The sequence below is a fragment of the Zonotrichia albicollis genome, chromosome W, assembly GCF_047830755.1.
Source record: "Zonotrichia albicollis isolate bZonAlb1 chromosome W, bZonAlb1.hap1, whole genome shotgun sequence".
Classification (NCBI taxonomy): domain Eukaryota; kingdom Metazoa; phylum Chordata; class Aves; order Passeriformes; family Passerellidae; genus Zonotrichia; species Zonotrichia albicollis.
Genome location: NC_133859.1, coordinates 16,294,384 through 16,307,951, shown reverse-complemented (window position 1 = coordinate 16,307,951; position 13,568 = coordinate 16,294,384).

Below are 13,568 nucleotides of genomic sequence, written 5' to 3'. Positions count from 1 at the left end.
CACTCATCAGAGGCAATTTCCTGTTACAGACTAGAAGCATATCTTTTAGTGTAGGGGGAGGTTCTATAGGAAGGCTCAGGATTGCCGCTCGACGCTGTTCATTTGCATTTATAAATGCCATTTCCTCTAAAACCACTTCCCTAGCATTCTCTTTTTTACCTTGTATTTCAATGGCTCTAGTTAACCTTTCTACAAATTTCAAAAAAGGCTCTGATGGTAGCTGTTTAATTTTACTATAGGGCTCAAAAAGCCCCTCAGGTTGGAGGGAAAGGAATGCTTTTTCAGCTGCTTCTTTTACTTTCTCGAGTGTTTCTGCAGGAATTGCAGTAGCTTGGGTTGAGGGCAAAGACCATTGGCCCTCACCACAGAGGTGCTCAATGGTGATAGGGTTACCACTGTTGTCTTTCGCTGTGTTTGGATCAGCAAGCAAGCCTGGGAGAACATCTTTTAGCAGTTGTTTCCATTCTAATTCCCATAATTTGAATTCCGTGGAGGTCATAAGGCAGGAAAAAATCTGTTTTAGATCATGTGGGATTACCACAGTCCTACTCAGTTCAGAATTTAAAAGGCCATGGAAATATGGACTGTGTGGACCATATTCTTTATGAGATTTACAGATCTCTTTAATCAATTGTCGTCCAAAAGAACTCCAATTAGCAGTTGGGGCTGCCCTGGCCTGTGCTGCAGGCTGAAACGTAACAGGAGCCAGTTACAACATGGGACTATGCACTGGGTCTTCTGTTCCCTGCTCTGTATCCCTTGAATCAGAAGCATTGGGATCACAGATACAGGTTTGGGGACAGGCAGTGGGTGTGTCCCCACCGTGGGAACCAGGGGAGGGGGCGGGGACGCAATGGGAACAGGGGGCGGGGTCAGGAGGCAGGCAGGGGGCGGGGACACCTGGTGACATCACGTCAGCAGACGCCCCCTGGGAAGAGTAGAGGGGCAGAGCTGAGGGTACTGCAGGAAAGGGAGGGGGAGAGGGAAGGTGTCACGAGGAACTGGAGGAGAGGCGGATGGGGATGGAATTTTGGAATGCTTAAGAGGATTTTGGGAAGAAGAAGACCAGGTTTGGGAAGATGCCACGTGGCATCCTCCATCTTGTGGACCCCCTTAGGGACTGGGGGCCATTTTGGGCATCACTGCTCTCTGGAAAGCTGACACGTGCTCTGGGTTTCAGAGGAGGGGATACAGGGGATTGGGAAAAGTTACACGCAGCCTGGCCAGGGCCTTGTGGACAGGGCTTCTCAGGCATTTTTGCAAACTCTGGGAGTCGACTTCCCAATGAGTGTGCTCTCTTTAAAATACCAAGTTTTGGGGAAAGAGGTTTAGGGGTTTTAGAGCTAGGAGAGGGAGAAACAGGGAGAGCAGAGGTACATGGCTTGGCATTTGGCTTTTTCTCCAATTCCTTTTGTTTGAGCAAGGCTGTTCGAATTTGTAAACTCCAGAACACAAATTTAGCTGAGGGTGTATTGCCAGACTGTCCTAAGGTTATCAATTCATTCCCTACGTTATCTCAGAATTGAATATTGTGGATTTCTTCAGGGGACATTTGTGGGAAGTGCAGAAAAAGCCATCTTATAAACTGTTTCAATTTTCCTTTTGAGAACTTCACATTACTACTGACTAAAATGCTAACAATATGATAATACACTCCTTTTTATACATTGCTGAGATTCGAACCCATGTTAGTTGTAAAAGGCAAAGTACAAAATCCCGCCTGACCAAAACAAAGCCAAAATCAGCTACCAATTTCTAAAATAAACCACTGATAGGAAGGCAATAACAAACAGACAAAGGCTTTACAATGCAGCTGTATACACTGCTTTTAAAATTCCCGGGTAGCTGCTGCAGGGAGCTGGGACACACCCTGCCAAGCCAAGGCAGACAAAGCCTCCCCCGCAGAGCTGAGAGAGAGCAGCCTGCCTCCACGCCACGTGGCAAGCCGATACCCGGGCCGCCCCGCGCTGCGTGTAGAGGGCACCCCCCACCCCGCCCCGAGAGAGTCCCCCCCCGGCCACGTGTAGAGAACCCCCCTCCCCCATACAGAGAGAAAGAGAGCCCCCTGCGCCGAGAGGGCTCCCCGCCGCACAGAGAGAGGGTAGAGTTCCCCTCCCCCGCCAGTGCGAATTCCAAAAGACAGAAACACGCGGCAGAAAGCTAAAGCTTAGAACGCAATGGATTCCGTCTGTGGGGCTGCGCAACCGAAATGCAAAGGCAAAAAAGTACAGAACTCACGGCAGAGTCTGTTTTTGAGCTTCTGCTCCACCAAGAGCAGTGATACTCACCCGAAATGGAAGCTGTAGCTGGCTAGGTCCAGGGAGGCAGGTCTCCTCACTGGAACAGGACCCCTCTATGGGCAGCAGATGCTACCCTGTTCTTCCTTGGGAAAATCTGCTCACCAGAAAGGAGCTGGGCTTTCCTGAGGCGCCAAACAGTCCACGAGACTTCTTTCAGGGATTATTCCCAAAAGTCTCTAACTGAGAGAGTTGCAACCAAGGCTCTTTCAGCTGGGTGCACGGCTGCCAGAGCCTCTCCGAGGTACTGAGAGTCCTTCTGGGGCTGCAGAGTCGCTTTGGCCACCCAGGGATGCCAGATATTGGAATATGAATCCCAATATTACCAGGTAGATTGAGCCTGGGTTAGTCAGACCCTTGCTGCTGGGCTAAAGGCGGCAGCTGTGGCGTATCACCCCAGAGACACCTTTAGCTTGCTCGTGGTTTCAGCTGGGCAGCTGAACAAGTCCAGGCTTGGTAGGAACTCCGTTTACCTCAGGAGGGAAGGCTTCAGGCGATGGTGAAGAGAAAGGAGACGGATTCTGTCGGACGGTAAATATCCAGAGCTTTATTCCATGATCACAGAGGTCTGAATCTTGGTTACAGCACCAACAGAATCCCAAGCACATGGCTTGATTCGGCTTTTAAGCTCTGGGGGAGGGGGAGGGGGAGGGAAGGGACATGTGAGCCCCCAACCAGGTGAGAGGGGCAGGGTCTCAGGGGAGGATGACACCTAGACAGGCCAATGACCTCTGGGCATAGGGGCATCTTTTGAACTTCACCAATGTCCTGGTTTAAGGCAAAGTTGTTAAAGAATCTGCAAAGGAGGGCCCCTCCAGAAAGCGAAACCCTCACGGCCCCTCCCCCCAACCAGTTCAGGAAAAAATTCCTCGGAGAGAGGTGGAAAGAACCTGTTTATTTGACTGGCCCAGCACCCCCCAGCACACAAAATGAACAATACCCGATGACACCGCTCTGAGAAAGATGGCAAAATCAGAAAGTCTCTTTCGGGGGGTGGTTGCTCTGTTCTCAGTCCCTCCGGCGCTGGGCCAGCTGCTGCAGTAGAACCTTCGGTGTTCCCGGGTCCCAGTCTGGAGCAGGTTTGAGATGGTCACAGAAACAGGAGAGGAGAAACAGTCCAGGAAGCAATGTGGACTGTTTAGCTAGAAGTAGCTAATAAGCAGAGGCAGAAAGCAGAGCAGAAGCAAGAGCAGAAAAAGAGAGCAAGCAAAAGCAGCAAGCTGAAGCTGGAAGTGAAAAAACAGCCTTATGTACCGCTTTCCTCTGTGTCCCTGATAAGAGAAACCCAAACAAAACTTCCACTCTTCAGAGCCGGTCTTAAAGGCACAGAACAGATGAATAGGGATATACAAGCATCATAACGTCACCCCAGGACATTCCACCCCTTATCCCCATATCATTCTTACCCCACAATCAGATCTCCCTGAGGTACACATCGTGTTGTTCCATCTCTTTGCATTATCTACCATGTGCAACCTGGTCCCTGAGCAAAGACAACCCCACGAATGGGTTTGTCTGTACTCGAGGCACAATTGATCCACACAGTCTTCCCTAACAAACCTCTGATATGTACCACTGGGACTTTGTCTCCCTCTATTACATTCAGGGACTCAGACTGGGCAGGACCTGCTCGGTTGGTGGAACCTCGGGTGTTAACTAACCAGGTGGCTTTTGCCAGATGCTGCTCCCAATTCTTGAAAGATCCCCCACCCAAAGCTTTCAACTGGGTTTTTAGTAGTCCATTGTACCTCTCCACTTTCCCTGCAGCTGGTGCATGGTAGGGGATATGGTACACCCACTCAATGCCATGTTCCCTAGCCCAGGTGTTGATAAGGCTGTTCTTGAAATGAGTCCCATTGTCTGACTCGATCCTCTCAGGGGTGCCATGTCTCCACAGAACTTGCTTTTCCAGGCCCAGGATGGTGTTCCGGGCTGTAGCATGAGACACAGGGTAGGTTTCCAACCATCCAGTGGTGGCTTCCACCATGGTCAGCACGTAGCGTTTGCCCTGGCATGTCTGGGGCACTGTGATGGAGTCAATCTGCCAGGCCTCCCCATACTTGTACTTGGACCACCGCCCACCGTACCACAGGGGCTTCACTCACTTGGCCTGCTTGATGGCAGCACACATCTCACAGTCATGGATAACCTGAGAAATACTGTCCATGGTTAAATCCACCCCTCGGTCTCATGCCCATTTATAGGTGGCATCTCTGCCCTGGTGGCCTGAGGCATCATGGGCCCATCGAGCTAGGAATAACTCTCCCTTATGTTCCCAATCTAGGACTATTTTGGACACCCCTATCTTTCCAGCTTGGTCTACCTGCTCATTGTTTTGGTGCTCCTCATTGGCCCTACTCTTGGGTACACGGGCATCTACATGGCGGACTTTCACAGGTAGCCTCCCTATCCTGGTAGCAATGTCTTTCCACTCATCAGCAGCCAAAATTGGTTTCCCTCTACGTTGCCAGTTAGCCTTTTTCCACCTCTCCAGCCATCCCCTTAGAGCATTGGCTACCATCCATGAATCAGTGTAGAGGTAGAGCTTTGGCCACTTCTTTCTCTCAGCAATGTCTAGGGCCAGTTAAACAGCTTTGAGTTCAGCAAGTTGGCTTGATCCACCTTCTCCTTCGGTAGCTTGTGCAACCTGTCCTGTGGGGCTCCATACGACTGCTTTCCACTTCCTGTTCATCCCTACGATGCGACAGGAACCATCTGTGAAAAGAGCGTAGCGTGTTTCTTCTGGTGGCAGTTGGTTATAGGGAGGAGCCTCTTCAGCACATGTCACTGGTTCTTGTTCCTCTTCATCTGTGACACCAAAATTCTCACCTTCGGGCCAATTTGTAATGACCTCCAAAATCCCAGGGCGATTCAGTTTACCTATACGGGCGCGCTGAGTGATGAGAGCAATCCACTTGCTCCATGTAGCACTGGTGGCATGGTGAGTGGAAGGAACCTTGCCTTTGAACATCCACCCCAGCACGGGTAGTCGGGGTGCCAGGAGGAGTTGTGCTTCAGTGCCTATTACCTCCGAGGCAGCCTGGACTCCTTCATAGGCAGCCAGGATTTCTTTCTCTGTTGGAGTATAGTTGGCTTCAGACCCTCTGTAGCTTTGACTCCAAAATCCCAGTGGTCGACCTCGAGTCTCCTCAGGCACCTTCTGCCAAAGGCTCCAGGACAAGCCATGGTTCCCGGCTGCAGAGTAGAGCACATTCTTCACCTCTGGTCCTGTCCTGATTGGGCCAAGGGCTACTGCATGAGCAATCTCCTGCTTTATCTTTGCAAAGGCTTGTTGCTGCTCAGGGCCCCACGGGAAACTGTTCTTCTTGCGGGTGACCAGGTAGAGAGGGCTCACAATCTGGCTGTACTCACGAATATGCATCCTCCAAAAACCTATTGCACCCAAGAAAGCTTGTGTCTCTTTCTTATTGGTGGGTGGAGACATTGCTGTGATCTTGTTGAGGACATCTGTAGGAATCTGACGCCGTCCATCTTGCCACTTCACTCCCAGGAATTGAATCTCACCAGCTGGTCCCTTTACTTTGCTCTTTTTAATGGCAAAACCAGCTCCCAGGAGGATCTGGATGATTTCCTTCCCTTTCTCAAACACTTCCGCTGCTGTGTTCCCCCACACAATGATGTCATCAATATACTGCAGATGTTCTGGAGCCTCACCCCTTTCTAGTGCAGTCTGGATACGTCCATGGCAGATGGTGGGGCTGTGCTTCCACCCCTGGGGCAGTCGGTTCCAGGTGTACTGCACTCCCCTCCATGTGAAGGCAAACTGAGGCCTGCATTCTGCTGCCAGAGGAATGGAGAAAAATGCATTGGCAATGTCTATAGTGGCATACCACTTTGCTGCCTTGGACTCAAGCTCATACTGGAGCTCTAATATGTCTGGCACGGCAGCACTCAGTGGTGGAGTCACTTCATTCAATGCACGATAGTCCACAGTCAATCTCCATTCTCCTTCAGATTTTCGCACAGGCCAAATGGGGCTGTTGAAGGGTGAGTGGGTCTTGCTGACCACCCCTTGGCTCTCCAGCTCTCGGATCATCTTATGGATGGGGATCACAGCATCTCGAGTGGTCCTATACTGCCGTCGATGCACTATGGAAGTGGCAATTGGCACTCGTTGCTCTTCTCCCATCAGGCATCCTACTGCAGATGGATTCTCAGACAACCCAGGCAAGGTGTTCAATTGCTGGATGCCCTCTGTCTCTACAGCAGCTATTCCAAATGCCCATCTGAGTCCTTTTGGGTCTTTGAAGTACCCACTTCAAAGGTAGTCTATGCCCAAAATACATGGGGCCTCTGGGCCAGTCACAATAGGATGCTTCTTCCACTCATTTCCAGTTAGGCTCACATCAGCTTCCACCAAAGTGAAATCCTGGGATCCCCCTGTCACACCAGCAATAGAAATAGACTCTGTCCCCACATGTCTTGATGGGATTTATGTGCATTGCGCACCAGTATCGACCAAAGCTTTGTACTCTTGTGGTTCCGATGTGCCAGGCCAACGAATCCACACAGACCAGAAGACACGATTTTCCCTGGCCTCTACCTGGCTAGAGACAGGGCCCTTCTAAGCCTGGTTATCCTTCTTTCCCTGGGTGTATGTTTTGGATCTTCTTTCGAGGGCATCAGACATGTCATCATCATCATACCTGGCCGTTCGGCTACGGGCAACTGGAGCTGCTATCCTCCTGGTGACTTCCTTCAGTTCACGCACCCGTCGTGCCAGAACAGCAGTAGGTTTCCTATCCCACCTTCTCATGTTTTCCCCACAATCACGCAGGCAAAACCACAGCTCAGCTCGTGGGGTGTACCTTCTCTCACCATCTGGGAAACGTCTGCCTTGGATACCAGAACCTCGGATCTGTACTGCTGAAATTTGGAGAAGGTCTTCTTTAATCTCCTCTCTAAGTTTCTTATGGTTCTCCTCTATCTTATCCTCTAAGTTCTGCAGACATGTTTCTACCGCGGTGATTCTGGCATGTATTGGGCCATGTACAGCATCTGCATATGCTCGGAGCTTCCTTGCCATGTCAAGCACAGTCTCATCCCTCTCATCCCTCTTCATGATGGCTTAGGCAGAAGCATATTCATGTGGCCCAAGTTGTACGAGTTTTCGCCACATCACAGACGTGCATGGTACTAAGTCTGGGTTCCTAGTTGTTACATCATCTGAGAAGATAATCTCTGCCACGGTCATTTCTCTCAGGCGTTGGATCCCTTGCTCTATGGTCTTCCACTGAGTTTGCTGCATATAGAGATCGTCTGTGCACAGGTATCTTTCTGCCACACTTCTGAGACAGAGTAATCCATCCTGAACTAAGTAAAGTGTCTAAGAGAGGTGAAGGGTCTGTGGAGCTAAAGCTGAAAGAGAGGCCGCATTCCAGAGACAGCAAAGAGACAGAGAAAGAAAAACAGAAAACCGCGAAGTCAATCTGCCCCCGACCTAAGAATTCCTTCGATAAAGAAGAATTAGTGCTAAATGTCGCGTAGAATGAATATGTATGAACTTAATTTGAAACTGTATGCATATGCATTTGGAAGGGGGGATAAAAAGGAGACTCAGAGTCTCCAAGAGTGCGCACGCCTTTTGAGAGGCTTGCGTCCGACGCGCGTCGTAATAAAGACATACCGGGCTTTACAACTTTTACAAGTTGTGAAGTTTCTTCCTTTCTCCGCAAATCATTCTGGCGAGCCAGGCAGGAGATTCAAGAGATATTTTCCGTCTCCATCTCTGTCCCCGCAGGGGCAGGGGGAAACCGACGGACTCCTAGGCGCACCCCAGGATTTTCCTGGAGGAAGTTCCGCTCGCCTCGACTTGCCTCCTGCCGGGACAGACAAGAACCTGCTGGCCGCGGAGAAGGACACGGTATGTACTAGGGGCCCCTGGGAAGAGGAAGAGAAAAAACAAAGAAAGAACAAGAGAATTAACGACCCAGAGACGTCTAGAGATCAGCCGATAGAGCGACCGATAGAGCGGCCGATAGAGCGGCCGTATTAGAGACGGAGTTCGTTCCATCGTCGTCCTGATAGAGCAAGACTGCCAGCGGCTCCGAAGTAAGCTAGCTGCAGCTGATAGAGCAGCTGTATTAGAGACAGAGCTCGTCCCCTCGTCGTCCTGATAGAGCAAGACTGCCAGCGGCTCCGAGTGTAAGCCAGGTGAACCCGTATATGCGTGTATTAGAATTCAGATTCTGATAGAGCAGAGCTGAATTCGCGTATGTTTCTTCTATTTGTGCGTGTGTGAGTAGTGTCCAGACACTGTGTTGCTGTGTATTGCATTGTGTGATCAGCGCGCTGTATTTGTAAGTTGTGTAAGTGTATAAAGTGTATGATATATAGAGAGCAAGCTGTGCGGGGGGGCGAAAATTCTGCCCGCCGCTTGAGAGGCTGAGTAAACACCAGCCGAAGCAAGCTGTGCGAGGGGGCGAAAGTTCTGCCCGCCGCTTGAGAAACTGAGTAAACACCAGCCGAAGCAGGCTGTGCGGGAGCAGGGAGCACCCGACAGAGAAAACAGAGAGAACTGTGAAAAGCGTGCGCGAGAGCGTTTTTTAAGTAAAAGTAGTAAATTGTAGTGTAAGTTGTGCGTGCTTTCACCGTAGCTAGACGAACCCGAAGGGTTCCTCTGCCTCAGTAGTTTAGACTCGACCCTTGAGAGTTCGTGAATCCGGTGAATTTTTAGATAAATAGAAGAGACGAACGAGTTCACTTAGAGAGACTCTACCAGACTTCAGCTGGCATTCTTGTAAGTCTAGACTAAGAACAGCCTGCCGTAGAAAATTTAGAGCTCCCTGTAATAAATGAAATAGCTTGCTTTTGCGAGAAATTTCGAGTAACCTTTGGCGCATCAAGAAGCTGGCACGCTGCGTGAGTATTATTACAGTGCGTAGTTTGTGAGAAACGCTAGTATTGTTGTTCTAGCAGGCGACGGGGCACGTGCCCCAAGTGTAAACGAGAAGTTCCTGATCAAGCTGATTCAGAGCCTAAGATCTTAAAACTTGTGTGTAGGAAATCACATCTAGTACCTGCCACTTGAAGTGTGTGAGAGGAAGACTGAGAAGCTACTGTGAAGAAGGCCCAGAGACCCCTTGAAGAGTGACTCCAGGAGACAATGAACTGAGACTAAAACTTACTTGGGCAAAATGAGTAAATTGCAGTGAAGAGTAACTCACGTTTTAGTTTGTAAGATCATTTTGTGTATAATCATGACTGAAGTTTTAGAACTTGAGAGTACCTTTATTCAGAGCAATGTTAAATGGCCTTGGTCCCGGGCGTTTAATCAGTATACTGAATCCATGAGAGAACTTTCTGAGAATTTAAACCTGTCCATTGTAGTAATTCATGGAGATCAAGTATATGAGAAGCAAGAATGGCAAGAACAGAAACTATAAACACTTCAAGAGATTAAAAGAGAAGAAATCAAAGTAGAGTGCCAGATGATAAATAGGACAGCCCATAAGAAATCAAATGAAATTAGTGTCTCAATTTCTCCTGATGAATATGAACGCCAGGAAATCTGTGATAGCCTAAATGAATCAGACTGCTAGTGTAATTTCACCTTAATACAGCCTGTAGAAATAACTTGCCTTTAAGCACAAAAAGATATTAGGCTTTCATTTAAATTCAAAATAGACACTACACCTTTCACCACAGCAAGACCCTACACAGCCCACACCAAGACCCAAATAGTTCAGACCCAACCCAAACTTGAACCCGAGTTGTATAGAGTTAGGCCCTACGTAGTAAAGAATGTAGGTGAACAACAACTATTGTTCAATCCAGAATAGTCTCTCAAACGTGTGGAGCTGATAATGCAAATTAACATCTCAAAAATCCAACCAGTCTGCTCCTCCTTCCTGAAAACTTCCTTTGAGAGCTAGACAACATAGCTGCAAAAACAGACATACCTCAGGAGCAGAATGAGAAGAGATCTAACTGGCCTATTAGAGACAAGATTAAGAGTTTTGAATAGAATTGATTCAGAGATACTGATGAATAAACTGATCACTGCAGCAGACAGCCTAACAAAATTGAGGCAACCCTTACAATCATCTCTGTTGGCATTAGGAACTAGCCAGTGGCAGATTTCAAAAGTACTGTCAAAATAGAAAACGACCGGAGACCAAGACCACAAGTTAATAACAGAAGCACTTAGTGCAGTCCAAGACAATGTGTCTTTAGCTCTCAGTTGTATACAAGCACAGTTATGGGTGCAAGCAACAGCAGCTCTGATCATACGGGAAGAGAATGAAAGTAATTTTCCAGCTGAAATTCAGAAGATTGTGTGAAATAATGCTATCGATTTTGAAAAGAAGTTCCAGTCTTAGTGGACTATGGTGAATTTCACCTATGATCCCGTTTATAATGTAGCAACTGCCTTTGTGCTTACCATACGTAATGCCACAGTTTTTGTTATCCATCCCATCATTACCCTAGGGTTAAACCATGAAAAAACAATACTCTATCCTTCAGAACATAGAGTGTAGGCACGAAAAGTAAATGAAAAGTAGCAGACAGTAAATGTAGAGTCCTGCATTACTAGAGAACAGATGAGATTCATTTGTGAGAGCAACACTATTAATGCTCAAGACGTGTGCCTGGACACTGAACAGAGTATTTGTCACTTTGAAGTTCATCCAGTCACCGACCAGAAAACTGTGCTTGTATATACTGAGAATAGATGTGTGTGTCTGAGGACTGCCTGTGCTGCAGTAAAAGTTGATAGCAATAATGTTGTTCTGTCTAGTAGAAATCATTCTAACTTTTGTATTTGTAATTTTGTTGAGATTACCAAGTGTGATTTTTCGTACTTGGCCCCAGTAACATCCCACCAGCTGATTCAGGCTAATTACACGATGTATCACAGACTACTACCTACCCCTATTGAGATGAACCTTACATTAGTAAAACAATTAATTAAACACCAAGACCTATTAGAAATCTTGAAAGAAATTCAAGAGAGTAGAAAGAAAACATTAATTACTGTCCAACATGATACAAAGGAGATAACCAGGGTTCTACAGAGAATAAGACAAGATATGACTCATCACTGGTGAGATGTGATCTTTAGATAGTCACCAACTGCGAATAGAGTCCTTAATAAGTTGTGTCACCCCATTGTAGTTTTATTAATATTAGTTGAGATAAGCTTAAGATTGTCTATTATATTGTTAATTTAGAACTGTAAGATGCTACAACAAATAGCTGTACTCACCTCTTTGTCAAATGCACATAGTAAAGCGCTAAAAGATACTTATTGTCATAGAAATTTTCCTTAAGTAAAAGAATTTACTTATTTCCTAGGAAAGGGGGGAATGAGACAGAGTAATCCATCCTGAACTAAGTAAAGTGTCTAAGAGAGGTGAAGGGTCTGTGGAGCTAAAGCTGAAAGAGAGGCCGCATTCCAGAGACAGCAAAGAGACAGAGAAAGAAAAACAGAAAACCGCGAAGTCAATCTGCCCCCGACCTAAGAATTCCTTCGATAAAGAAGAATTAGTGCTAAATGTCGCGTAGAATGAATATGTATGAACTTAATTTGAAACTGTATGCATATGCATTTGGAAGGGGGGATAAAAAGGAGACTCAGAGTCTCCAAGAGTGCGCACGCCTTTTGAGAGGCTTGCGTCCGACGCGCGTCGTAATAAAGACATACCGGGCTTTACAACTTTTACAAGTTGTGAAGTTTCTTCCTTTCTCCGCAAATCACTTCTTAGGACCCGTTCCCAGAGGCTGTGAGAGTTAGCCCCCCTCATCATTCCTTGGTCTATGACAGGATCCTGTGACAGGGATCCCAAATGCCTGGCTTCAGTGCCATCCAGATTTGAAGCCTCGCCTGCAGCATCCCAGAGACGGACCAGCCAACTAATTATGGATTCATCAGACCTTCGAGTGTAATCCTTCCGTAGGCCACGAAGGTCCTTCAGGGAAAAGGACTCAATATTTGCATCTGATCTTGCACCTGCTGCTTTGACTCCTGATTTTATGTCAGGAGGCATTGAGGTTTCTTCTCCTTCATCATCATCATCATCATCATCATCATCATCATCATCCCCTGGTCGACTGGTCTTTTCCGTGCATTTCCCACTTCTAGTGCTGGTAGCAACAGCCATGGGTTTAGATGCTGACTTCAAGCCTGGGCTGTTTGTTGCAGCCTGAGTCACTGGGACAGTTGCTGATTTATCTCCCTGCCCCCCTGCCTCTGTCTGCTGCCCGACAGTATCTAGCAGTGTGCGATAAGCATATGCCAGGGCCCAGCTCACTGCAATGACCTTCCTCTCCTTAGGCTCATCCTGGTACTTCTCTTTCAGATATTTGCCCACCTCAGCTGGGTTCTGAATTTGTTCATGGGGAAAATCCCAGACTATAGGGTCAGAGAATTCCTTCAGGATTTGGCCCATATCCTCCCATTTCCCACACCACTGAGGATTTTCCACACCGGGGTTTACTCCTGAGTCAGGGGTCTCATCAGCCCGTCTAGAAATCTCAGCCCTCATTCTAGAGAAGCAGCAGGCTGTATAGAGGAAGGTTACCAGATTGAATACCAGAAAGATGTTTTTTTTAACATTGAGGGGAAACTGAATATCCTTCACTAGTGATGCAACTGATTCATAGGAGAAGGAGGAAAGCAGAGGCTGAAAAACCTCATTCCCTCCTGCTCCTCCTGCAACAAACTGGATGCATAACCATAGCCATGAACCATTCATACCTGGAACAGACCCTAGCATGTTTATAAACTTCTTGCACATTATTGCCACCAAGCCCAGCAGGATAGCTACTCTGGTCACTGCCCCTCTGATGTAAAAACTACATATTAGGGGCAATACTAAAGCTATTTCTGGATAAGAAAATAAACCCAGGGACCATAGAGGTATTAAAATCTCAAAAAAACCCTAGGGACCAGAAATGCATGCAAACCTTCACCCCAACAGACATTATGAATTAAAAAAGCATGGCTATTAGCTGATTTAAACGAACACAGAGTAATAGCAACCAAAATGCAGTCAAAACAGGGTTGTTCCACTCTCTCTCGAGCCCCACATTGGGCGCCAATATTTTGTCCTGGTTTAGGGCAAATTTGTTAAAGAATCTGAAAAGGAAGGCCCCTCCAGAAAGCAAAACCCACACATCCCCTCCCCCCAACCAGTTCGGGAAAAAAATTCCTTGGCGAGAGGTGGATAGAACCTGTTTATTTCAGTCACAACACCCCCCAGCACACAAAATGAACAATACCCGATGACACTGCTCTGAGAAAGATGA